This window comes from Sphaerodactylus townsendi, linkage group LG10, assembly GCF_021028975.2.
Source record: "Sphaerodactylus townsendi isolate TG3544 linkage group LG10, MPM_Stown_v2.3, whole genome shotgun sequence".
Classification (NCBI taxonomy): Eukaryota; Metazoa; Chordata; class Lepidosauria; order Squamata; family Sphaerodactylidae; genus Sphaerodactylus; species Sphaerodactylus townsendi.
The window spans coordinates 52,556,046-52,583,502 of record NC_059434.1 but is presented as its reverse complement, the minus strand read 5'-3'; the positions used below and the strand labels follow the sequence as shown (position 1 = coordinate 52,583,502).

At 39.7% G+C, this 27,457-nt stretch overlaps 1 long non-coding RNA gene across 1 annotated transcript; it reads right to left on the bottom strand.

The window, feature by feature from the left end:
- Positions 1-16,282: 16,282 nt before the first annotated feature.
- LOC125440177 lies at positions 16,283-27,107 on the bottom strand. Its single transcript, XR_007245649.1, has 4 exons — positions 27,005-27,107; positions 20,312-20,382; positions 19,661-19,745; positions 16,283-16,578 (listed from the first exon to the last, which is right to left on the bottom strand). It is a non-coding gene; the product is annotated as an uncharacterized LOC125440177 (long non-coding RNA).
- Between the last annotated feature and the right edge of the window lie 350 nt (positions 27,108-27,457).

The window sequence follows — 27,457 nt, the reverse complement described above, 5'->3', positions numbered from 1 at the left end:
GCCACGTAAGAACGCCCTCATTCTCCCCCACTCTCAGGTGCTTTCTCTTCTGCCTCCTTTGTTATACTCCAGTCCACACAGACATCTGAAACACTCTCAGATACTTCTAAATAATTCTCAGGTTTTCTTCTAGTCATAGCAGCCATTGATTTGAAAATAAAAACTGTGAATCCTAAAGTATCAAATATGACACCCAGTTCAACACTTTATGCTTGGCACTGAAACATTAGATGCTTAGTTTTATTCTGTACTCCAAAGCAATAGGTCTATATGCAAAGCATTATCTTTTGGAAAGACACAAATGCCTTTTTAAAAAAAAAATTCATAAAACAGCTTAATTAATTCACTGTTTTTGATCCTCTCAGAAGCCAGAAGCCTAAATTAAACATACCAGATGTGCTTTGCTTAGTATGGGTACATGTGCATTGCACTTTAACCCTCATCTGCCTATCTGCAACATCCCTGTGAATAAACAGTAAGCTTAGGCATGCAAAATGCTGCTCTGTATGCTCCCCGGGGAGCAAGGCTCTTGTATATTTCAATACCCTGCAGACTCAGAAACATAGACAACATAGTCACTGTAGAAGATGGATGTGATGTGCATAGAATAAAGGGAGGAAATCCAAATTATTGCTTCTGAGGAGAGCCAACTAAGAGACCTGGCTCATGGCAAAAAAAAATTATTAGACTTTTGAAAGCTTTCATTCAGGACCAAATTGTCAGCTGTCTACATGTCCGGTTTTTATGCATGGAGGAGGGTACGCTACTCATTGGTAACTGCTTTTTGCCATTGCCTGGTCATCTAAAGCTTTGCATATCATGTTTATGCACAATTACCAGTTTGGAGATTTTATGCTAAGGAAGGGTGGTTATGAAGAGAGTATCATTGTAACAGTTGTCATGCACACATTAGGACAGTTTTGTGCTACACAAGAGACTTCTGGAATGAAGACCCATGTCATACTGCAGCTCTTTACAGATTATCCCACTATGTGTTCAGTCAAGAAGCACAAAGCACAAGGGTGCTATCTGCCCTCCTCCACAGACTCATTGGTTCAAGAACATAGTGTCAAAATGTGGGGCAGTATGCATATAGTTACTGCGCTTTGTCTGGAATGCTGATTTGGTAATGGCTTCAACCACAAGGAGAAAACCTCTGCATATAGGTTTCCTTCATACTTATGAGCCAGTTATCATACAGAGGCGCTCCAAGTCTATGTGCATTGATCTGACCATGTGACACATTGTCTGTTAAAAATTCAAATAAGGACAAGAACTTTGTCAATTACATGTTTGATCTGCAGCAGGAGTACCAAGTTGTAAGAGACCTTTGTTTCCCTCAGTGGGGATAATCTTTCTACCAATGAAAGAGCTAATAAACATTGCTCGAACTGATCAGGTTATTTTGATATTCTACCTCAGGCCTCAGATCAGAGAGTTGTTTTTAGGCCATGAACTGCACCAGAAAGAGCATCATTGCCTTCAGCAATGATGATCATGTCTGTCCTTGTTGCCATCTGCCCATCCATTACAGGTACATGCTTGCTAATCAACTCACTTGCTGGTGATAGTGAATGTTTCAGTAGAGTGTTCTGGGAACAATGTCCAAACAAATAGCAGCAACCGAATCACCGGGCAGCCATTGCGGCTGTGGTGAGCAAAGAGGCAATGGGGGTTGCTTGCAAAGGCATTGCTTGGGATCAAGCATGCACAAGGTTTGCAATGATTGGCTCCAGGCCATAAAGGCAGGAGGAGCCAAAGTATAAGAGGGTGCCACACCCTGAGCTCGGCCTTCTTGGCAGTCAAGACTCAGGAGCGGCGTGGCCCACCCACCCTCCCTATATGTTCCTGTTAACGATTTTGAGTTTTGTTTACACTTTGTCGCAGCCCACAGTTGGCAACGGGATCACAACACCTGGGGAGAAGCCAAGCCATCCGGCCGGTCTTCTCCCATGCTTGTGCCCTGTGGAAGGGCCGAGGGGTGTGGCGGGCCGGTAGGCAAGCCGGTAGGCTTAGCCGGTGCCCAACACCCCATGGAGTGGGGTTGGGTCGGGCCGGTAGGCGGCCAGTATGCTTAGCCGGTGCCCGACACCCCAGCAAGCTTGGGGAGGATGGTGGGGTGGTAGGCGGCTGCTAGGCTTAGCCGGTGCCCGCCTCCTCAGCAGTTTCAGGAAGGGTCGAGCCGGGAGTTCGCCCCTGGGGCTCCCGGCTTCCTGCAGTGGTCCCCAATTGGAGATTGTGGATCATAGGATGTTGCGACCCGTCTGCTGCCCAGCTTCTGATGTATATAGTTGTATATAGTTATATATAATTATGTTAATAATTAATAAATTGCGCTGTGGCCCAATCCATTTTCCAAGCCTGTCGTGGTTGTGTAATCATTTGCCGGAGAAGGTCTCACCATCTGCACGCAATGGGAAGTGATGGGTAACACACTAGGAAGCTCCCTCTAATCTCTACAGACTTTACCATTGCTGTCATCATTCCCTCTCATCTTTTAGCATTTTCAGTTCCACTCTTTCCCTCAGCAGACTATAACCCAGGAATGGAAGCCTTGTCTTTGCTGACTGGTTGCCAAAGGCTACTGACAACATAGTTGGATGACATTGACTTTCTTTTCATTAAAGGCACAGAAATACTTTTAATATTTTGGGTTTAAAAAAAGATTTAAGATTTTTTCTGCAGATTTGACTTTTCTCAGGTTTGTACAAAAATATTCTCCGAAGGACCTAACAGTGGCTGATAGTGCATTTTTTAGAAAAAAAAAATCAGAGCCATAGTTAGTTATAGAGAAATAATATGAGGATCTCATGGTGGCACTCTATGTTCCCACCAGTCCAACAGATCCATCAGCAGTATTTACTACGATAATATTTGCAAGGAACAAAACACACATCAGCAATAGCGATTCTTTTAAATTTTATTACACAGGACAAGGTAGGGACCCGCAAAAACTCCCATGGTATGAAATTCCCCTCCAACCTCTAGTTGACCTCCCACCGCCCCTGCTGCACTTTTCCCCATGTCATGCCCTTCCTTCTCACTAGTTTCCCCCTTCTCTGTTCCTCTTTCTCACACTGGTTCTCCTTTTCCTCACTTGCAGTTTTTGTGGAATTTACTCTCTCTTCATCTCTCCCACTTTCTTCCCTCTGAACTATTGATCATTATTGCATCTGATGCTTTGGAGAGGCCTTGAAATTTTTCTATATATTCCCTTGGTTTTAGATGTGTGACTGAGTTGTTCAGATACTCCAAAATAGTGCCTGTCTTTTGACAAGATCACAGGAATCAAAATACTCAGGTGTTCAATTTTTTTGCATTTCCTTTCCCTGTGGATTTTTATCTACATACTTGCATCTTTTTTGTGACTGAGATTCTATAGTGAATCAGAAATCTTTCTCAAAACCAATGGGGCAGTGTATCATTAGCTTAATATTCTTCTATACACAGAAAACCCTACTGTGATGGCCACGTTTGCCTGGAAGATCATTTAATGGTTCCGGCTGGATAACATATCTGTTAAGAATATATCAAGTTCATCTCGCTCCTCACTACCCAAGGAATTGATAAAAGGTGATACAGTGTCTGAGTAACACTTAGATTGGAAGGTCTCTGACTTACCACATGTCAGAAATAATTCTGTTCAGCTTTAGATGGTTTACTATATATGCAAATGTGTGCTATTCAGAAGATCTTGATCAGTAAAGGTTCAGCTGTGCTTCCCTGTAAGTTTCCCTCATTTGCAGAGAAAATTCCCTATCAGAGGAAATTCCTAAACTTTCTGATAACTACCCATTCATATTTTTGAAATGGATCCTAACTCCTCATTCATAAATGTTCACTTAAGTTAAAGCTTTCACCTGTTCCTCTCTGCCCAAACACTCAAGTTGCGCACCATGCCTTCCCAAGGGTCATTGGCCCCCAGAAACTGCACTTAAACACGCTAAATTGTGCAAACTCCATGTTTATTATGACTTCATTCATATATACATGCTTGCAGATATGTAGCATAAATATTTCAAATATCTTTTTTTTCAGGGAGGTGCCATAGCTCAGTGGTAGACATGATGATTCAACCTCAGTTCCTAGCACTGACACTTAAAAGAGTTAGGAAAGACTCTTTGTTATTCCTTGTGAGAGTAAACAATAAAGGGCTACGGGAGCTGATGTTCTGAGTTTAATGCAGCTTTTTTTTTAAAAAAAAATGCCCACATCTTTTGTAATATGGTTGGCATTTTAGTTTAAAAAACAGATTATGAGCATCTTAAAAATAACCAAGGTTATTTACTATATTTATAGTCACTGTTTTATTTTAGAAGAGAGTCTGATAAATGTAATGATCCCAGGTGAGTGTACACAGGCTTGCAGTGTTAAATGCTTCCATCCCTCCTTTTTTTTAATAATAGCCAGGCATCACAAAGAAGAGTTATTTTAGAAAGTTGTAAGATTGTCACTTTGTATAATGTTCTGCAAGATTATCTTATTATACCATATCAGTTACTTATAAAACAACAATGGCCGGAAAATAGAAAAACCAAAAAGGTCAGCAACCAGAATAACAACAAAAAGATATTTACTTCATAAGGTTTGCTGCAGGAATGAAAAATCAACACAAAGAATGAGTGCACAAGCTTACCAGAGAACTAGATAAAGATATACATGATATACTGCTGAGATCAACAAAATCCCAAATCTGATAAATTTTGCATTAGAGGAAAGATTAGGACAGCAAAGGGCAAAACATGAGGGGGGAAAATCATTCCTTACACTTATACTAGCTGAGCAGTTGCCTGAAGTCATTCTTCATGATTCATATTAAGTGTCACTGGATAGTCTTCTACTTTATGGATTATTCCTTAGCAATCTTTTTAAGCAATGTTGGGATTGCCAGTGAATGTCAAGGTACTATATTAAAACTTGGAATGATGTCTTCTATGTGCTGAGATACTTTTCATAGAAACATTCTTAACCTGGCAGATGTTGGGGAAGGGGGAGTAAGGCTCCTTGTTATCAAGTGGATGTGAAAGACCTGATGAGGGTAGGAGCCCAAGTAGGTTAGGAAGGAAGCAAATACTTAGAAAGCACTCATTCCACTAGCAGGGAACAGTTATATTTCATACCAATTGCAACCATCCAGATTGGAGGGGGGCTCTTGGTAGTGAGCAAATTACACAAGGTGGCTCAGAGAGTTGGGGTTTGTGATTGGCATTTGGACTATATGATAACTCGCCTGCTCACTGTGAAGGCTGCAGACTTTCTGCACTCAAATAGATTAGTAGGCGGTACAATGAGCAATCAGGAGGTGTGGTGCATATCAATGGCAGCAATGTTGAAAAATGAAGTTGTGCTGTCCTGGAATAGGAACTTGGAATTGTGGTGGAATAGCTTCAGATCCAGAATCTCTAAGGAAAACAATTCCAGGCATGATATCTGCTTTATGTCTAGGGCAGGGGTAGGGAACCTGCGGCTCTCCAGATGTTCAGGAACTACAATTCCCATCAGCCTCTGTCAGCATGGCCAACTGGCCATGCTGGTAGGGGCTGATGGGAATTGTAGTTCCTGAACATCTGGAGAGCCGCAGGTTCCCTACCCCTGGTCTAGGGCAAGCTAGATGGGTGGAGATTAGGGGTATTGATGTATAAGTGATGTAGTGATGTAATTTTAAGCAGGACTTAAAATTATCAGGCACTGGGGAATGTTTTTGGGCAAGTTGAAGCAGTATAAGATGCAGGCGACATTTGAACCACACTGGAGTCAGACTGTTGACAATTTTTTTAAACAAAAAAAAGGCAAAGCAAAGAGCAGTTGGGTAGCATCTGGCTCAGGATGCCTTTAAGTTAAGTCTCCTTATCAGGGTCAGCAAGTATGCGTTTGAGTAGAAGAGTTGTTCTGTTAACTGATTTGCAAACAGTATGACCTATGAAACACAATTTCAATCTTGCCAAAAATGAGTTTCTTGGCATGTGTGGCTTATCAAAGTGAATCCTTTACTCAGCCTTATAAATGTAATGATTGTTTCAGTAGTTTATTGTTTAGATTTTAAAAAACACCACTTTTTAAAAAAGCCCTTTAGTTTGGTGACATCAGACTTCAACCACAGGGTTGGCAGGTCTTTTTACCCCATTTGATTCTATCCCAGAACAAATCCCATGGGAGAAACCTGAAGTAGGATAGGAGTTGAACTAGGGATGCCAGCCTCCAGCTGAGATCTAGGGATTTACTGCCTTCCTTGACCTGAAGGGGGCATTTGATACAGTTGACAGGAATTGCCTCTAGCAAAAACTTGAAAGACTGGGCATGGAACGAAGACTTCTCACGCTGATAAGGGTTCGGCATTATGATACATCAGTGAGGTGTACCCAGATGGGAGGGCTTACTCCAAAAATTACTATTACATCTGGGGTGAAACAAGGTTATACATTGGCTCCAACACTTTTCAATCTGTTCCTAAATGATTTGGCCTTCATGCTAAAAGCAATTAACTCACACTGCCCCGCAGTAGGAAACAATCTAACTCCTATTTTACTTTACACCAATGATGTGATCCTGATCTCTAGAACTAGAGCAGGGCTCAATCTTCTCATAGCAGCATGTGCCAACTACTATGCAAAAAATCTATTGACAATAAATACCTCAAAAACTAAAATTATGGTTTTTTTCCCAATAAATTTACTTTACATAGTTGGACCCTTCAGGGAGCCAATATCAACCAAGTAAAATTCTTCAAATATCTGGGGATTTATGTTCAATCCAATACCAACTGGGTGCATCACAGAAATGCTGCTATAAAAGGCAGCTCAATTGCTTTATCTGCGGTCACTAATTTTTTCTACCAATATGGATTGATATAAAACAATAGAAAGGGCCCAATCAGTGTTCTTGTACAGAATTATAAGCATTCCTTATTGTGTACCATATGCAGTACTACGTTTGGAGATGGGTTTACATTTGTTAACAACAAGAGCATGGCTACTCACTTTTAATTTTGGTTAAGAGTATGCTTCCATAATGAACCCAACAGTCTGTTGTTCAGGGATCTCCCGGATGTATGCAATTCTGAATGGTGAAACATAATTACAGGGAAAATTGCTTCATTGGGTTTAGCCGGGCTCAGTTATGATTAGGACAGCAATATTTAGTTAGTCAAGCAAGATCGATATGTTCCCCCTTATCCCTTGGCATCAATCTTGTGGCTGGAAATATGGCCTCATATTTACTACTGATTGATGAGCCCAGGCAATGTTGGGTTTTTACAAGAGCCAGATATAATGTCTTTTCCCCTGCGCTTATCCAAGGGTGATTCAAAAATTTGTCCCTTTCTGATAGGGTATGTCCATATTGTCCATCCCAGGTTGAAACATTGGAAGCCATCTTTTGTTCCTGCCCAAATTATAACCTCTTGAGAGAAGCTCTGTTATCACAAACTATGTGTAACATTTCTCCCAAAACTTGTATAATGAAATTACTAAATAGTAATGATGTTGAGATTTTAGGGAATACAGCACAATATCTCTTGCAGGTGCTCTCATCCAGAGAATTTTAAAATGCTTTTTTCAAATGTGACATTGTTCTGCCAATTGTTTTGATATTTATGCCTAATAAAGGTTGAACTTGAACTTGATCTAGGGATTCCCTCAGGAGCACAGCTCAACTCCAGATTACAGAGATCAGATCTCCTGAAGAAAATTGATGTGTTTTCTTTTTTGGTGGGGGGGGGACTCTGGCATTGTACTCCACTGAGGTTCCTGTCCTCCCCATGCTCCATCCCCAAATCTCTAGGAGTTTCCATCCTGGATCTGGCAATCTTTCCCCACCTCAGTCATTACCCACCAGTGGTCAGGGGCCCTTACAACCCTAAGTTGAACAACTGCCCTTCCCTTTCACCACTGCCATAGGTCTGGGTAAGAATACATGCATAGTGTATACAGTTATTTGCCTTAGGATATGATAAATTTGAATCTTGTATCTTAATCAGCACAGAAATTCTTAACATGACTAGTTTATGTAATGAATAATGAAAAATCAGGTAATTACTTACAAATGAATAATTAATGACTGTACAGGTTCATTAGAGTGACACATAAATGCATTAACATTTATGAGTAATTAATAACCACAAGGAAAGGTACTGGTACCTGGGTTATGTGACACATCTTTGAAATCTAAATATCTGTTTTCCAAGCTGTAAAGTTGATGAAATGTCTTCAAAAATAGAAAACTGTGAGCCACCACATCAACAGCTCTAGACCACAGGAGGCCTAAATTCCTTGGGCCCAGGATAAGCTAAAGTCCACCTCCTCTAGTACTGATCAGCCTCCACTTAAGAACATCTTCCAAGCCTTGTTTCTACACCCTTGCTTGCAAAAGTGAAGATGGTGGCAGAGACAGGGCTTTTTGGTGGGACCTCACCTTTGGAATGCTCTCCTGCTTGAAACTTACTTGAAACTTACTTGAAACATTGTTTAGGTGCCAGACCAAAACTTTTCTTTTTTGCTCAGGGATTCCATTTTAAAGCTTTTAATAGTCTAATTATAGTCTAACATTTGTCTTATTAATATTAATTGAATTCTGTTTTATATTTCATTATAACCTGACTGAATTTTATAGCTTAATCCTTGCATTTTCCACACAGAACATTTAAAGCATTGTGCAAATATTTTCAAAATAACCATTTTGGCTTTTTTTTGTCTGCACAGCATGGAAAAATTGTTTCCAGTGACAACTGTTCTTTCCTTTTGTTAAAAAAAAATCATTGTATCTTTGAAGCTATGGAGATTTGATATCCAAACCCTTCCTGACTTTATTAGTGTACAGCAATGATGGACATGATGGCCAGCCATGATGCTAGATGAGGAAATGTCTGTAGGACACTTCAGCAAATGGCAGAAAACATGGAGAAGCAGCAGAAACTGACAGGCAGCAAGCAGTGGAGAAACAAAAGTGAGAGCGTCAAAATCAGGTGAGAGCAATGAAAAGCGTGGCTGCACCTGATGCGCAGCCGCCATTGTGGGAGGGGAGGGCCCAGCGAGGGCTGTTTGCCCAGCCACGGGCTGGTGGCCAGCGTCCAGTGTTGGTGCTCGCCCCTGCACATGTGTGCCGGGTCAGCACACGCGCAATGGACCGGGCTGGCAGCTAGCTTGCCCGGAGCATGCAGGGAAGGGTGAGCAACCATTAACAAGAGCATGTCATTTAAACAGGGGCTGGGGGCAGGGCCTATATAAGGCCCTGCCTCATGGTTAGGCCCCAGTCATAGCTAGTTCAGCATTTCTAAATACAGTAATTTTGGGCTGAAATAAAACATTTCCAAAACATTTTGGGCTAAAAACTGTGCTGAATTCCAGCAGGAAACATTGTATATTTCAGTCTCTAGGAGTTTTATTTGTGTTGTGAGGAAAGGGCTGTTGAAAATTCATATATACCCTTTTTAACTTTGTGAACCATCTGAGGAAGGTCTCTGGAAAGACAGCATATATATTATAAAATGATTAATTGATTTAAAATTAGATTGGAATATTTAGTCTTCAATTTGCCATTAGGTTCCTGAATTATTTGATACAACAGTTACTCATCTGGAATTATAAGCAGAATCTTCTGTTCTCTTAAGAGGACAAAAATCTCAGGCTGCATTCAAGAAACATCAGAGTCCTTCTGAGTTACAGCCCCCCTAATAATAGATTCATTTCTCTCTCCCCTTTCTCTAGCTGCAATCCTATAAAACGCCAGGGAAAAAAAACAGGGAGGAAATGTGTTAATCCTTGCTCTGTTTTTCAGCAACCCAGATGCACAAATCCTACATATATGAAAGCTGTTCTAGTGTTAGGTTCCCTAGAGAAGACAATGAGGGATGAAAAGAGAATGGGGAAAGGATCTTTTATTGTAATATAAAATTTTATAATTAATATATGCAGCCTTACTCCAGATTATTACTAATATTAAATGTAAAAGATAGTGTGGAATAAAGGAGGCTTCAAGGGTGCTTTATTTTGCTATGCTAATCAGAGCAAAACTCTGGCTACAGCATGGATGGTTGGTTTCTAAATGTCTGTTTCACTGCATATTATTACAACTCTTCCTTTGGGGTATCTGAGGAGAAGAAAACATGCAGATTATAATAAACATGTATGAAATCATTAGATTCTTAATGACAGTATAGTATAAAATACTGTCAAGCAAATAGCAGAATCTATAATAGCAATAATATAGATTCTTACACAATGAATTAACTTTACTTTTTTTTCAAATTACTATTAGGTTTTATAATGGAATAAGATATTTAAATGCATCCTTTTAAGAACACATGATCCCATTTTTAAAATTATTCTTAATAACAAAAATAACTAATGCTTGTTAGCTGGAAACGTCACTCTAGTGAAATTTTAATGACTTTTAGTTCCTAAGGGCCTAGCAAATAAACCATCAGAGTGTGCACGTTAGAAATTGCCTGGTACAAAGAGATTACCTACTTCTTTGCACAGCAAAGGAAATAAAAAATAATACATCTCTTTTCACTGCCTTGGATACAAGTTATACATAAATAAAGATAACAGTGTACTTACTGTTACTTTTCAGTGTTTGGATTGTTTTGTTTTTAAAATAAGTGTATGCCATCCTTCTGGTTAGAAAAAAAAGCTTCACAACAGCTTACACGCATATAAAATATTTCCATAGAATACTTTGTAAATGCAATCAACAATTCAAATTCAGCTTTCAACAGCTGCTCAAAACCATACAGAATTAATTAGTATTTAAAGCTCAGGAGAACAGAATAGCACCTAAACAATTATAATGATGAATCAGATGATCCCCAGGTAGGAGAAATTTCCAAAGCCAGGATATCGCTGCAAGAAATGTCATATTTTCAGGAGGCAACTTCCTAACTTTGAAAGATTTCCATGATTGATTGACCTTACAAAGTATCTCAGAAGAAGATCTTAATCCTGAGATGGTTCATGAGACAGAAGACAATCCACTGGAGACCCCATTTCCAGGGTATTTACAACTGTATAGGTTAAAACTAGTGCCTTGAATGGTACTTGGGAATGCAAATTAACTGCCCAATCGGGGGGGGGGGGATCATCTTGTGGAGGTGGCACTGGGATCATGTCAGTGCTCCCCCACCATTTCTGGCCATGTTGGCACAGCAGGAGCATGCCAGAGGCATTCCTGGTGGTGGAGCCTTTCAGGTGGCATAAGTCCTATGGAGGACTTTCTGGCAGCAGGGTGGGGTTTTGTTGTTTTGTTTTTGTTTGCTCGCTTGCTTGCTTTATCTGCTCCCCTGTACTGCTGAGAAGTGCTGCCCGCCAATTAAGTTCTTTCAGTACTAGAATGAGATCATCATTTTGGTGTGCCCTGTCATCTGCCTGTCTCCTACCATCACTTCTTCATTATTTTGTGGATCAAACTATCTTCATCTTTATTTGTTACAATCATTGAACAGCCAACATGGACACATGGACAGAATAATAAGTATATCTACATGTAATAACATTTCAAGTCACAAAGTAAGCTGATTTCCGTAGTAGAGATAATTAATTAAAAAAAACATAACTAGCTGCTTCCTTATAAAGAAACGCTAGGAATAAAATTTGGCCACCTTAAAGGTGGTATCATTAGAACAATCCAAAAGGAGACAGAAGTGTGATATTCATCAGGTCTGCTTGAAAAATTCAATAAGATTTGAATTTTGTATAGAGACTGAATATCTCTATATGGAGGACAATACAATTACACATGGCTGACTGTTTCACCAGGGTCCAGTGGCATAGCGCCAACAGAGCGGAGGGGTGCAATGCCCCGGGTGGAACTGTGCCAGAGGTGTAGCCAGGCCATGAGGGAGTGTGGCGGCAGGGGCGTTCTGGGGCAGGGCGTGCACGACCCGGTGCAGTTTCTCCTCGCTCTGCCTCTGCCGGGGTCCAATTGGTAGGGACAACACACTGATAGTGGGTGTGTTTATTTTTGTTCCAGAACTGCTGCTAATGAAGCAGTAAAGTGAGCCAAGGTCTTTGGTATTTAGACAATTCTACAATATAGAGATAATCTTCTAGATCAGAGTTTTCACCTTGGTTCGCCACTACCAGATAAGACTTTTCCTGTTCTGTGTACTTGAATGACTTTATCCCAAATACACTGTTTAATTATATATTTGGCTTCCATAAATCCAAGGTGACATAGGGCAAGGGCATAAGCCCATAAAAATGTAGTTTCTCTGCAATAGCTCTCACCCAGTGTGAGCAGAAATTAACTGGAAGATCTAATGAAGGTAATCCAGAAGGGCTGAAGTTTAATTTCAGTCAAAAGCATATCATCTGATACCAACATTCTGCTTCAAGTAATATCATGCCTATCTTAATTTTGTCACATTCTGTTGGAGAATTGAGGTGAATATGAAAGCTTGTGCACTGTTTTGTGTCATTTTGTGTGGTCCTAACAAATGATATTATATGATTTGTTCTTTATCTTTTTTTTCATGTGTATTTTATACCACCAGGCTGTTAAGAATTTCAGCAGTATTTTGGACCAACTGAAATTTCCAAACACTTTTCTTTTGTGCAAAAATGTTGCAGTAATCAGATCTGGAATTGATCAAAACATGGGAAACTGACTAGTCGTTTCATCCTAGAAGCCCACATAGCTGTTGCACCAACTGGAAGCTCATGCAAAATATATCATTTGAGCATCCAGTATGTAGAACTGAGTTAAAAAAAATCCATGGTGAACCTGATAAATTACACAGAGGGCAACATTTGTCTATTTGTATTCTTCATCTGCATTCTACCAATTGTCCACTAGGTTTTGCTATTTCAAGTCCCAGTGAGTCAATAATTCAGTCTACACTATTCAGAAAATAGTATAGGAATACTATCTATACAGAAAGTAGTATAGGAATACTGGTCTATCACAAATGTTACTGTGACAATTTATATAAAGCTGTTTGAATTCTGCAAGTGCTAAACAAATGCTAAGAACTGCTGTTATATGTCAGTATCTATACATGTATATCCAGAATTCTTTCAAAGTGTTTATGTAACTTACTGTTCAAAGTTATTTAATCTATAATATAATTTGTACAAGGAAAGAATTTGAATTACTAATAGGCCTTGTTCGTACCCTTATATTTTACACTTAGCTAAGAGAAGTCACTTTACCATACTCTGACAATGGCACAGTGTTTCTTTGTTAACAAATAAAGCATGACTATATTATATCCTGTTTGACAGTTTAATATGATTACAGGTCAATCTACTTGTGCTCACTTTCTTCACTTTCATATCAATATATCAACATAACTACAGGAGCTATCATCTTAGGGTAATATACACATCACATCCGTTGTAAGCATAGTACTATTTTGACACAGTCATTTTAAAATCATATGCATCTCATTCTTCCCCCCTCCCACTGTAATCTAATTTTTCCCCTTTAATCCATATCAATATTCTGTCTGTGTAACTTATTTGTTTCCTGGAGAAATGATATGCTCCATGTTGATTCCTTAGGCTCTGAAAAGAAATGGACATACCTAGAGGTGGGATCCAACCAGTTCTCACCACTTCTCTAGAAGTGGTTACTAATTTTTTCTTGAGTGCCGAGAAGGGGTTACTAAAGCAACCTCCCTGCACAATAGGGACTGGAGGTGCATGTGTGCGGCGGCCCCACTGTTTGAATCCCACCACCATCGGAACCTGTTATTAAAATTTTTGGATCCCACCACTGGACATACCTCACAGAAGCAAGAACAATGTCTATCTGTCTGCTCCTATATACATAAATAAAAAGTAAGCTATTCTGTATATATGTACAGCTTCAAAATGGGCAATGTCTAATTTAGCAATGTCTAATTTAGCAATGAGTCATACTTCAAAAATGGGGAAGATGTGATCTGGATTGGATTCAAACTAATCAAAAATCTGAAATATTCTTTCTTCTTCTGCCCTTTCAAATGTGACAGTGATAGAGAATGATTAGCTCTGTTTCTGGAGTTCCTACAATAAAGCCTCAAGATTCAACCTCATTTGCAATGCCACAACTATATGCAGAATGCAGGGTCATCAGGACATTTTTCTTTGAATTCATATCTCGGTTTTCTCGCCAATACTGAGATCATTGTCCAGGACTAGGATCTGAATGTCATATGTTGGCATGACTAAGCAAAGGCCTAGTGCTGCAGTTCTAAACAGAGTGATATCTTTATAACTCCAGTAGAATTGGAAATCTGCTTAGGGCTGCCTTGTTAGTCTTCCTGACTTAGTATGGACACACTTCAGTGATCATTGTAATTTAATTTTAATTCAGCATTTCAGAATGGGCATGATTACTGAAATTTATGGAGTATAAATACTATTGGGGGGGTCAAAATGGGAGTATATCTGGTGTCTGAAGTCCAGAGGCCAAGTCTTCCATCAGAGTTTTCAACAAGTGGTAGATCTGGCACCCAAAATCAAGACATAAGGGCCCTTTTTGCACAGACACTTTAAAAAGTTTTGAGGCAGGAAATAAAACGTTTCTTCCATGGAGTTCTGCAGTTTTTCCCCCTCTCAGCCTCAAAATTTTTTATTTGAAAATGTTTGAAAATGTTTTAAATAAATCCCCTTTTAAAATAATTTTGCAGTCTGAAATATTTTGAAAATGAAAGATTTTGAAATTGGAGTGCAGGAGCAAGCAAGGTATAGGACAGAATCTAAAAGACAAGGACTGAACTGGTTGATCCTCAAGACTGTTTTCCCACGACCCTGACTTAAGTAAAATGAGAAATAGTTGAGCCCAGTTGTACTGCAGACATGTGCAGGAGTTCCTGAGATGGCTTTACCACTGGGGTGGATCCTGCAAAGAATCACCTTCAGTGCACTGCTCTGGCTCTATTATTAGATTGTATGCAACCAGCCTGTTGCCTTCTCTATTACTTTGGCCCCAGCCATCTTCAGCCAGAGTTCCTGTGGACTGGGAAAGGGTCCAGGGGATCTACATGGTCATTCCTGCATTACAGGGGTATGGTGTCTACCTTAGGAGCTGATTGTGAGTTTTCCCTCACAGGATCTGGGTTGCCAGAAATATCTGGAGATTTTGGGGGAGGAACCTGAGGAGAATGGGGTTTGGGGAGAGGAGGCTTTTCAGTGTGGCATAATACTATAGAATGTACCTTCCTAAGAGGCCATTTTCTCCAGGCGAACTGATTTCTGACACCTGGAGATATATTGTAATCCCAGGAGATCTCCAGCTACTACCATAAGGTTGGCAACTTTATGGAGCTGAGTAAGTTTTGTCCTCAGGTGGCTCTGCGGTGTCGGGCTCTTCCTGACCCTTCAGTCTTTCTCAATCATAATTAAAATACAATAACAGTTTAAATCCTAATCTAACAGATGGTGCCAAAATGGTAATCTCCTTTATCCTATGGGTGAACAACAGGGAACAGAACAACATAACAGAGGCATAAACCCTAAGTGGGACCAGCAAAGGGGAAGCTGACTGCTGTACAGCCATTGCTGTATTTCACCATAGGCCCGGATGAACAACTCCGTCATATAGGCTCTGCAGAATTGAATCAAATCTTACAGGGCCTGATTCTAAACTGTAAATCCAAATTAAACTGTAAGTCCAGTTTAAATCTAAATTGATTGTGAGGAGGGGAACAGTTTAAAATTAATAAAAGTCAGCCAATACAATTCATTAATCTCCACCCAAATAGAATGACTAACACTGCACAGTCCAGCCCATTTTAAAGAACACACCAGCTAAGTCAATAGCATTCAGAGAAATGTTATACTAATTTAGTTTTGAATACCCCAAGTATTTTCCCTTGACTGATTCTACTCAGATTCATGATTAATGTAAATACCATATTGGCACTTGTAAAAAGAAAAAAAGTTGATTTTGCAGATCCACAAGACTTCTCTGGAAAAGAAAGTCATATTTTTACTCTTTTCCCCCCTCCCCTAAATACAAATTATAGCAACTCTGCCTCCAAACCACAGAACAATGGCAAAATACTGTTCAAAAAAGTGTTCAAATTGCACATTTTCATTAAAAAGAGCTTTTCCTTGGAAATATTCCTCCCCTTTATGAATTTTTCATCTGAAAGTAGCTAGCAGGGACTTATTTAGTCCCACTGTGCAATTTGTCTGGCATGTGGTAAAGCAATTATAATGTATGTATATTTATTGTCTTCTTTCTTTGGAGTTCTTCATAATATAATTCTGTGCCCTTCTTTGGCACAGATGATAATAAACTCGTACAGATGCCACAAGTAATCAGTACAAAACTGTTTATTGACTTGGATGATAAACGCATAAAGCAAAAGGGTCTCCATTGCAGCTGCAACAATACTAATTTTGTTTTCCTGAAATGCTTATTTTATCCCATGGCCTTTTTGACTATTAGTCAGATCGTAGGTCCCTGTAGCTCACAACTGACCATTCTGACAGCAAGCAGTTTTCCAAAATCTCAAGCAGAGCAGTTTCTTTCCCATCGTACTGATTCCAGAGATGAACCTGGGACTTCTTACAGAAAAAAAAGTGCACTCATCTTCTGAACCACAGTAGTTTCACTTCGTTGTTCTGGTATTACTTGACAGTATTCCAAATCCTAAGGGAGCCAGCAAGATGTAGTGGTTAAAAGTGGCAGTCTCAGTTCTCTAAGAACTGTCTCAGCACATGCAGACAGTGGCAAATCACTTCTGAATGTCTCTTGCCTTGAAAATTCCAAGGGTGGATTGACATGTCAGCTGTGACTTGATGGCACATTCCACCGCCACATTCTAAACCCTGGGAACAGCATGTATATGCAGAAGAAGTTCCAGCCATTTTCCCACCCTCCTTAATGAATCAATCTCTGGAAGTTTTTCAAGAGTGGAGATCAAAAGGCCGTGGTACTGGCATAGTGTATTCATCAACAGCCTGGATCATGGCTAGCAGGAACAAATTGTATTTAAAGAATTAGGAAAATTGTAAGTAAGTAATGAATATCCAGATCTTTTTTCCTGAACATTTTAACATTTTAATAGACAACCTGTTTGTTTAAAGCCCTTTCAGAATTAATTTTAGTAATCATCATTACCTGCAGAATTGTTTCATTTTTCATATAGTTAAAAGATAGTCATAAATATCATGATGTTCAATGTTGCTAAAACATGTTTTGGACTTCTAGTTAAGCAACAGTTATTTTCTGCCACCATGTAATATTGCCCATTATTTTATGGTATTGGTGTATGATGTTCAAACAAATGTTGAACATTAAAAATTAGACATATTGTCTCAAATATTAAAGGGCACAGGCAAGAAATAGGACAGTCCTTAAGGAGTTATCTGGATCTGAGTCCCATGAAAGAAAAGGCATATAGCTTTCTCATGTGATTTCATGGGCCTTTGAAGAGCAGCCAGCCTTTAGGTATTTAAACTCAGTTCACATAAGACAGCATAGAAATGATAAACAAGGACTCAATTTAATTTTATATCCTAACATTTCCTACTCTTCTGGTGTTTGGCTTTTTGGGGGGTGGGTGGGTTTTTTGTTATTTTTGTGTACTACAATAGGTATTTCACAGCATAAATAACTTATGCATGCTAATGTAAAACATGAACAGCTTTTGTTTTCTGCTTTGTTCAGTAAAAAATAAATGTACAGCATAGTTTTTTGCTTTTAAATTCAAATTTTCTTTGTTTTCTTTGCTTTTCAAAAAGAAGAGTATCTGGGTAGGTGCTGACAAAAAGCAAAACCCACAATGGATTAAAAATCACAATATGAATATATTAATCATATACTCTATGACATGGTTTAATTGTATGATGCATTACAAAAAGGTTCTCCATTTAGCTTCAACTACTAAATAATTGTTCCAGTGTTTGTATTTACTGCATACATTATGTTTCATAATATGGGCAGTGTTAATGTTATTGAATGCTAAAAGGGTGATTCACTGAATATGCTGAACATGCCTACTGGAAGAAGTTCAGATCTTTCACCCATGCTAATAGAAGTTCAGTCATGTTTTGGTTCAGATTCAGATCCTGGCATCTCAAATTAAGACATCTCAAATAGTGATGCTTTGAAAAGACCTGTCTCTTTTCAGTACCCTGGGGATCTACTACCAGAGTGGTCAGTACTGAAACAGATGTTTCAGTGCTACTGTAAGAGCTGCTACTTCAAGTTAAAAGTATGATAGCATCTACTCCAGTGTCATCTTACTATATGATGGTACACAGAAACTGGTTTTTCTTCTGTAGCACAATAAAGACATCAAAACCTGGGTCCTTTTGGTTGCTCAGTACAACCGCTAGCAGTCAAATTTCATAATCATATGAGGCTATATTTGTTCTGATGTGAAAGGATTAGAGAAATGCATGATCTAGTGAGGTAAACTCATAATGAATGCAGTCAGAAAAGATTCCAGATGTATTTCTGAAACAGGAGGCAGAACAGACAATGAAATTCATTTTTGTTAAATGTGAAAATGAAAAAAAGTCAAACAATGAGTATGTTCATCCCCCCATAAACTGATGTTAACAGTCAATATGTGCATGTTATCCAAGAGATCAAAGATAAATGCTAGGCTTTAACTTTTAACTTGACTTCCTGACCATTGTACATTTTGCTTTGCACCCTGTATGTGCAGAACAAGTTAAGTGAGCAATAAAGGCACTGTATAATCACAACTGACATATGTTTATTCAGAACATGTATTTGGAATTCTGTCATATTGTTAAAAGTAATACTTTTGGGTACCTTAGTAATTTTAGCGTTATACCTACAAAAATGCCATGGATGAATTAGGCAAACCCATGCTTGTAAACGCATATGCTTGGATCATACAAAATCTTTCCCCTTGCACTTATCTTGCAGTGGTCACATCCTTTGTCACTAGTACTTCAAATTGCTTCAGACCACTTTTTTTCAAAGGCCCCTTCCGCACATGCAAAATAATGCGTTTTCAAACCACTTTCACAACTGTTTGCAAGTGGATTTTGCCATTCCGCACAGCTTCAAAGAACACTGAAAGCAGTTTGAAAGTGCATTATTCTGTGTGTGCGGAATGAGCCAAAGAATCATTGTGTGAACATAAATGTTAGAATCAAAGGAAGTGAGTGCAGCAGCAGATGGCACCCTCTGCACTGGCCAGAGTAAGTGCAAGGAAAATGATGTCATAAAATCCAAGCCATACATTATACATGACACATTCAATGGAGGTCAACAATTGACGCAGCTCTGTCAATCATACGTTCACAATCAGACCTGGGTTTATTACTGGGTGTGCATGCCATTTTTCTTTAGTAATTCTCCTTTTCAAATACCATACTGTTGTCTGTAAGCAGTTTCTACTTCCTTCATCTACTCTTTGAACTCTGTGAAACCTGGTATCACAATTTACCTTTTGGCAAGACTCCTCTTGTTCCCACGTTACTCACTGAGGTGTCTCATTCAATACTACAATTATTCAAGAATTCTGCTACCACCCTTGGCAAAATTGTACTCTTCTTCATTCTGTTTTCTGGGGACCACCATTGTCCAGTAATGCAAATTTGTATTTTAAAATAAATGGTAGTAAGAACTATGCAGAAGAACTATGCAGAAGTGCCTTTCATAATTGACAAGCAAGATTTTTTCTCCTCAGTGATCTGACTTGCTTGCTTGTCTTCACAAAAAAGGTACTACAGCTGACAAATTTACTCACAGTGCAAATTTGATGTTGCTGAATCATATGGATGCTACCAACTGTGTGGTGGTGGTAGTGGGTTGATGACACCTGTCAAGGTTTCCTGCAAATAATCAGGAGAGACAGAAAAAAATGGAGCTTTTCTACATTTGAGGCTTGTCCTTACAAATTTCAAAAGTGTAACCGCAGCCATAAACACTACAGCATTATAAAGAGTAAAACTTGGCACTCTTGTATCCAAATTCAGAATAAAATGTTGGATACTGTGTACAATTCTACATTTAGTAAAATATGCATAGTTTATAACAGGTAGGATTGAAAGGTCATCCAAAGGTCATTGGTGCTAGTAAAAGCCTGATGGAACAGGAAGGAGTTTCCACTTCCACTGTTCCCCACACTTTTCTGAAGGATCACCTGTATTCTCATGAACAGCATTTCAGAAAGTTCAGTGGGAAAGTCAGTAGGAGTAGTTTCATTCTATGAGGATAGCTCTACCAATGGGATTTTGGATCAAAACCAATGTATTTAATTTCTGCATAACAGACCATAAAACAATGCAAAATTTATTTTCATTTTTCCATTATTATCCCAATAACATTATCTTTGGATGGCTAAAGTGAATAATTGAAAATTACACAGCAAGAAATGATAATACAGTGTGCAATTCACCTTGTACTGAAATTAACAGCATATCTTCTTTCAGTGTTAATGGTCCTGGATTGCATCCGTGGTGTTTAAGCCTGTATAGTAAGTAACATTTAACATATAAAATGTTTTTTCCTAGACACAGAAATAATTGGTGGAGCAAAAGCGATGATGGGATGGAATAAATTTAAACAATAGCAACATAGGCAATAACCAGGCATGTTAGCACACCCTCTTAAATAAAGAAAAGATTCACAGAAAGGAGCATAAAAACGGAATTAAGGTAATATAGAAACAGGTGGCACAAGAGATAATTGAGAAGTAAGGTTCAGATGAATCAAACTGAGTAAACCAGTATTGAAGTATATTAGTGCATTATATATATGTAAGAAAATATTTGCAGTACTGATTGAAAACCTAGTATAACTTTGAATAGGATTCCAGAATATGGACGAGACCTCACAAGATAATTACGCTCTTGTATGGAGGCTGAATTAATAAGAACAAACTAGAATTTATGATAGCATTTGAAAGACTACAAGTTCAGATCCATTTAAGCCACAGATCCATTTAAGCCACAGATACGTTTAAGACACAGGGTTTATTTTTTCCTCTGGTTTTCTACTTGTAGAGGATGCGTTTTTCAAGGAAGCGGCACAAACTTACAGGGTAGCTTTGGGGGACCATTGGTGAAGTTTGGTTCACAGGATCTAATTTTATGGGCTCCCAAAGGGGGTGCCCCATCTCCCATTGTTTCCAATGGTTTCTAATGGGAGATTGGGGCTACCTCTTTGACCCATAGCACTGGCCTCCTAAACCAAACCAAACAAACCTGAGTGCTGTTATCAGAATGGTCTCCCAAACCCACCCTGTTCCTATATTACATTGATTCATTTTTATGCTCCTTTCTGCGAATCTTTACACTATTAAACTATTTGTAAACCCAGAACCTTCAATCTTATTTGAACTTGCTTATATCCTATTTAGAAAGAAACTGAAACTCTGCTGGATATTTTCTTGTGGGCTTTGGTAGCTGTCTTGCTCTAGGTAGGGTATCTTGCTCTAGATAGGGTATCAAATTTGTCACAGGGCTGCTGGTGACAAACCACTTTGCTGAAGTTTGGATGGTGGGTGCCCAATACTGTGTGCACCAAGTTTTCCTTTGCTTGTGTGACCATAGCATGAAAATAGGCGTAAAATTGTATTTTATATTTGTCCGAGTGAGTGCGCCCGTGCTGGCTTCGCAGCCCGGACTTGATAACCTGAGGCTGAGGGGGCAGCTGGCCTTGATGGCCTTGGCTCCGTCTGGTGCAATGCCCCGACCCGCGGCAGAAGCACCAGCGGGGGGGCGGAGCCGGCGGATGACGGGCACGACGAGGAAAAGCTGCGGCTTAGCCGGCAGCTGCCGCGCCTCTCACAATCGCCGGAGCGCGGCCAGGACGACAGCGAGGCTGGGAACGCCCCCGAAGACCCGGGAAGCCTTCAAAAGGCGAGAACCGCCGGGAGAGCGAGGCTGGCCGCAGCAGGGCATGGGAGGGTTGTGCGGGAGTCCAGGGAGGTTGGGGAAAGCATCGTGGGGGAAAGGAGGTGGACCAGAGAGAGAAAGAGCGATGAAGCAGAGGAAATAGGAGTGAGAGAGAGTGGGGGAGCAGAAGGAGGAGGAGTGAGAGAGAGTGGGGGAGCAGAAGGAGGAGGAGTGAGAGAGAGTGGGGGAGCAGAAGGAGGAGTGAGAGAGAGTGGAGGAACAGAAGGAGGAGGAGCGAGAGAGCACGAAGGAGAGTGCGGAAGTGCCTTGGTGGGGGAAGGGAGGAGTCCAAGGAGGGTAGAGCAGCTGGCTGGGAAGAGGGCAGCAGACCCCAGTAGGGGGGCAGCCACTCCCAAACACCAGTAGGAAGAAACCCCAGGGAGTGAGGGCTGCCCTCACCCTGCGAGGAGGCACCCTGTATGGTTTAGAGCAGGCTGACCCACATTGGGAGCCCCAAAGGCCGAGGGGCCACAGACGAGGGGAGTCCATCACCTCCCGGAAAGGGCCAGATTGGGGCGAGCCTTGTCAGCCCAGCATGGCCACAGGAGGGGGAGGGGAATCACCACAATATTAAAGAATAAGGGATTTATGTAACCAGAGATTTAAGAGAGTTTTCTCTCTAGGCCAACTGGTCATGAAGAAAATATATCACTAAGAAAGATCATGTCACTAAGGGCTAAACCATGACAAAAGACATATCTAATAGACCTATTAGGCATAATTAGCTATATAAGATAGCCTACGTGAATAAACACAGAAATGAAAAGATCAAAGATTAGAATAAAAATGAATCTAATCAGATAATTGAAAATGTGTTTTTCTATATTTTAATGAACACTGAAATGATAGTGAAATATATGAAAAGTGTGTGTGTGTGTGTGTGTGTATAACATGTCTTCTACTAGAATCACATATTATAATTGTCAGAATCATTTTTAACCTTTTAAAGTGAATAAGTTGTATGTGAAATATTCCCTGGAAATAAACCCACCCTTAGGAATGCTGGAGACTGTTTATCTTGATTAAAACCAAATTCAGAATTCAGTTTATTGCCCTACCTATGGGAGGGACAAACTAGCCAAAGAGCAGAGGAAAAGAGAATCAGACTAGCCAGTTTGATTTTAATGCTAAGGAAGAAAGCATATGTGGGAGAATTATGATTATATGGGTTATGTATGCAGGTATGATTATAAATTATGACATATGTATTTGTTGTATCTATAAAAGATGAAGGTAGTTGTCTGGTTGACTGTGACTCTCTTAGGCCCTTTCTGCATGGGGCCAAAAACAGTGGCCCAGGAACAGAAAAACACTGGTCCCTGGGGAGCTGTTTACACAGGCAGTGCTGCTGCAATGCAGCAGCACCGTCCTGTGCAGCCCCAAGCGGTGTGAAGACAGAGGGTGGTTCAAAACATTGAAGCATTTTTCCACATGCAGAACAAAGAATGTGATATATATATATAAAATCAAGTGTGAATGCAACTTGTTGTATATAGGGGAAACATCTAGGGAAATACGTGTCAGAATTTTGGAACATCTATCAAGAATACGCAACAAAGTACAAGGAGCTCCTCTGGTGGACCACTTTTTGGCAAACAACCACTCACCTGAATCCCTGAAATTTACAGTAATAGAAACAGTTGCTACAGGGGATTGTTCAATGGACATAAGAAGAAAATTGAAGCAAAGAGAGACAAGGCTGATTTTTGAATTAGGAACAACAACCCCACAAGGACTCAATTCTGCAATTGAATACTCCACATTTCTGTAATTACAGCTGGTACCACAGCTGGGAACAATTAACCAGTATATACTGTGGAAACTTGTATTGTGCTCTCACATAGAGATGTACTGATGTATCAGAGAGAAGGGACTATTTAGTAGAGAGGTGTACTTATATATAATGGTGGAAAGGTATTTGATTACTTTGTAACAGCTTAGAACAAATATATTTTTTTGAATTTTATTCCTCATCTTTTTTCTTTCTTCTCTCCCCTTTTGTTTTGAGTCTTATAGAAGAAGAGGCCATTGAGAGTGAAACTTGAAATTCAGTTTGGAAACTATCTAAGAGTGAATTTTTTTTACAATGAAAAGAAATGTTGTATTATTATTGATATGAACATTTAGGTTTGATATTGATTAATATGAATGGTGTATGTTTTGTATAGTGTAAGAAAAAACAGTTGTGCTCCTAGAGGAGTAAGAAAAAGAATACTTTGTACAACAATTGTAAGTGCATTAGGAGGGTTCTTTGGATTTTTGTTTAATTATATGAAAATGAAAGGATTAATTGACACTTGTATTTGTATATTTCAGATTGGCTTGACAAAGGACTGCCGAAATAAAAACCTAATCTAGAGGTTTTATAGCCATACCTGACGGTGTACTTACTAATGTGTATGTACCTGCATATCTAAGGGACCGTCTCTCCCTATATCGCCCTTCTAGGCCCCTCCGTTCATCAGAGGCGGACCTACTGGTAATCCCTGGCCCCAAGGCGATCCGGCTGGCCTCTACAAGGGCCAGGGCTTTTACGGCTCTGGCCCCTACCTGGTGGAACAGGCTTCCAAGGTGAGATCAGGAGCCCCTACTTAGGAGTTACAAAGTTTCTGCAGGGCCTGCTTAAAAGCGGACCTATTCCATGAAGCGTTTAATGTGCCAGCGGGGATGATAATATCAACAGTGATAAAAAGCAAACATCTGGCTTCCGTTGGAGTTTCATAAAGGGGAATAGGAATAGCTATTGATGCCATCTCTAGTTTAATATTTTATGTATTTTATGTATTTTAATTAACTTATATATATATGATGTTTTAAATTTTTATTTTGTTGGAAACCGCCCTGAGCCTTCAGGGAGGGTGGTATACAAATACAATCAATCAATCAATCAATCAATCAATCAATCAATAAATAAATAAATAAATAAATAAATAAATAAATAAATAAATAAATAAACATTTTTTGTATATTTGTGATAGTAAGATAATGGCTCATTCCGCACAAGCAGAATAATGCACTTTCAAACTGCTTTCAGTGCTCTTTGAAGCTGTGCAGAATGGCAAAATCCACTTGCAAACAGTTGTGAAAGTGGTTTGAAAACGCATTATTTTGCGTGTGCGGAAGGGGCCAATGTTAAAATGATACTCACCTAGTGAGTTGGAGTATGCATGGGTGTAATATTTGTGACACTACCTATGGGAGGGACAAACTAGCCAAAGAGCAGAGGAAAATTCCAGCTTTTGTGTAAGAGAATCAGATTTGCCAGTTTGATTTTAATGCTAAGGAAGAAAGCATATGTGGGAGAATTATGATTATATGGGTTATGTATGCAGGTATGATTATAAATTATGACATATGTATTTGTTGTATCTATAAAAGTTGAAGGTAGTTGTCTGGTTGACTGTGACTCTCTTAGGCCCTTTCTGCATGGGGCCAAAAACAGCGGCCCAGGAACAGAAAAACACCGGTCCCTGGGGAGCTGTTTACACAGGCAGTGCTGCTGCAATGCAGCAGCACTGTCCTGTGCAGCCCCAAGTGGTGTGAAGGTGCCGCTTTCCACCTCCCTTCCCGAGGAAGGTTTTCGGAAAGCTTCGTCTTCCGCGCTGAAGGCGCCACTTTCCCGTCCCCCCCACTCACCTTGTCCTCCAGCGTCGGTCTGGAAAGCTGCTGAGACCCACCCACACTGCCCTCTGACCCCTGGAGGTTGGAGGGCAGCATGGGTGGGTCCCTGCAGCCCTCCAGACCGAAGTTGGAGGATGAGGGGAGTGGGGGGACGCAGAAGAGGCGGCTCTGTGTGGAGCCACCTCTTCTGTGCTGGCCTCTGCGGGGGCCGCTCGCATGTTCCTGTGTGAACGGCCCCCTCATAATTTCTGCCAGTGGAGAGGCGCCCTTTCCGCTGTGTGGAAAGGGCCTTAGAGAGAGCACCCTTTCAGAGATCTACTTCTGCACTGTGAAAACATGTATTTCTGTTTAAAGCCTGATTTTTGGTATTCTTTTCCTTACTAGTCTTTATAAACATAACTGATCAGGGCTAGATACGGGTCTGGCCTGACACCCCTCTCAACCAAAGTTCAGCAGAGTTGGTTTGTTCCTGTGAGGAGAGTCAGCAGCAGCCCTGCTGCAAATTTGGTGCCACCACCCAGAGCAAAAACTCCACTGGAGCTCCCTCCTCATAAAATCTACAGCATAGTGCAAGCTAGGCATAACAGCTAGACAGAAAAATCATAACCGGTTTTATACTGGGTAAGGAGAATCCATATGATGATTTTTTTTTAAATCACAGTACTGACATATAGTGATTTCTAATTGTTCAGGCTTAACACAGGTTCTCACCAACTGCTAAAATACTTCACATCATTTAAAAAAACAGTGGGAATTGAGGAAACTATGTTAAGCTTACCATCAATTTAAAGATTATTTTGTGGGGCTTACTTGAAACTGAAAACTGCACTCCTGATTTTTTTTTCTTTCGCACAGAGAGAAAGAACAAAGAAGTTGTAAACACCCTATCTTGAAGTCCAGTTTGGAGAAAACTTACAAAGCCTATTGGAATAGTAATCAGAAAATGTTAATGCACGTTATCTATCATTCCTAGTGAACTACTAACTTAAATTAACAGTTCTATAATCACCCAAGAGAAATCCCTTACAATAACTGTTTATTATCTTAATTTTTCTAGCAGTCTCTCTCTCTGTGTATCCACTTTGTGTGTATGTGCTTTTTAATGATGGAATTATTATATGAAAGTCATTTATGTGTAATTATACTGAACACTAGTCAGGCAAAAATTTGATTATTTCATTTATTCATTAGGGTTGCAGTAGACAGCTATTTTCACATCTATAAAGTAATAGTCAGCTTTCCCCTCTGATTCCCCATCTTTAGCATTTTCAACCCATGTCATGTTAAAAATGAAATAAGTTTGTTTCCAAAAGCTGGGAGGAATTCCAAGACTGGTAGGTTCCTTTACATTGGTTGCAATGTTTTCTTATCAAAATTATTCTATAATTGGTTAATATTTCAATTGATTATATAATCCCATTTACCAGACAAATACAGCTGCTGTTCTACAAATTCCTGTGCTTGAGGTAAGTTAAAAAACAAACAAAAAATTCCAAACTTTGAGAATATATTTAGGAACTGGACATCAATAAAAAGCTGTAATAATGATTTTATATGTAATACCTACTCACCACTTCCACAAGCCCCATATGACAGCTTTTTGAGTATAGCATCATATCCTTTCCAATGTATTCAGTTGTGTTTGTATCATAACAGACTGTTGCTTCTGCTGGCATGCTTTCAAAAGATGTCATAGCTCAGAGGCAGATCATAAAAACAATGCATATAGACGGTCCCAAATTTAACTCATGCACTCCCCATTTGAAAGATCTCAGGCAATAGAACTATAAGGGACCTCCACAACAGACTGTAAACATTGATCTATCAAGCTAACAGGCATATTAATTAGCTAGATAGACCAGTTATCCGATTCATGGCAAAGCTAGACATTTAATATTTCCCACTATGTGACATTATTTCTGATCCCAAGATGTGTGAACATATGCATTGGTAAAATGTTTATTTGTATGCCCAAGTTAAGTTTTCAGTACAATATACATGAGAAAGGACCTTGAAATTCTGGG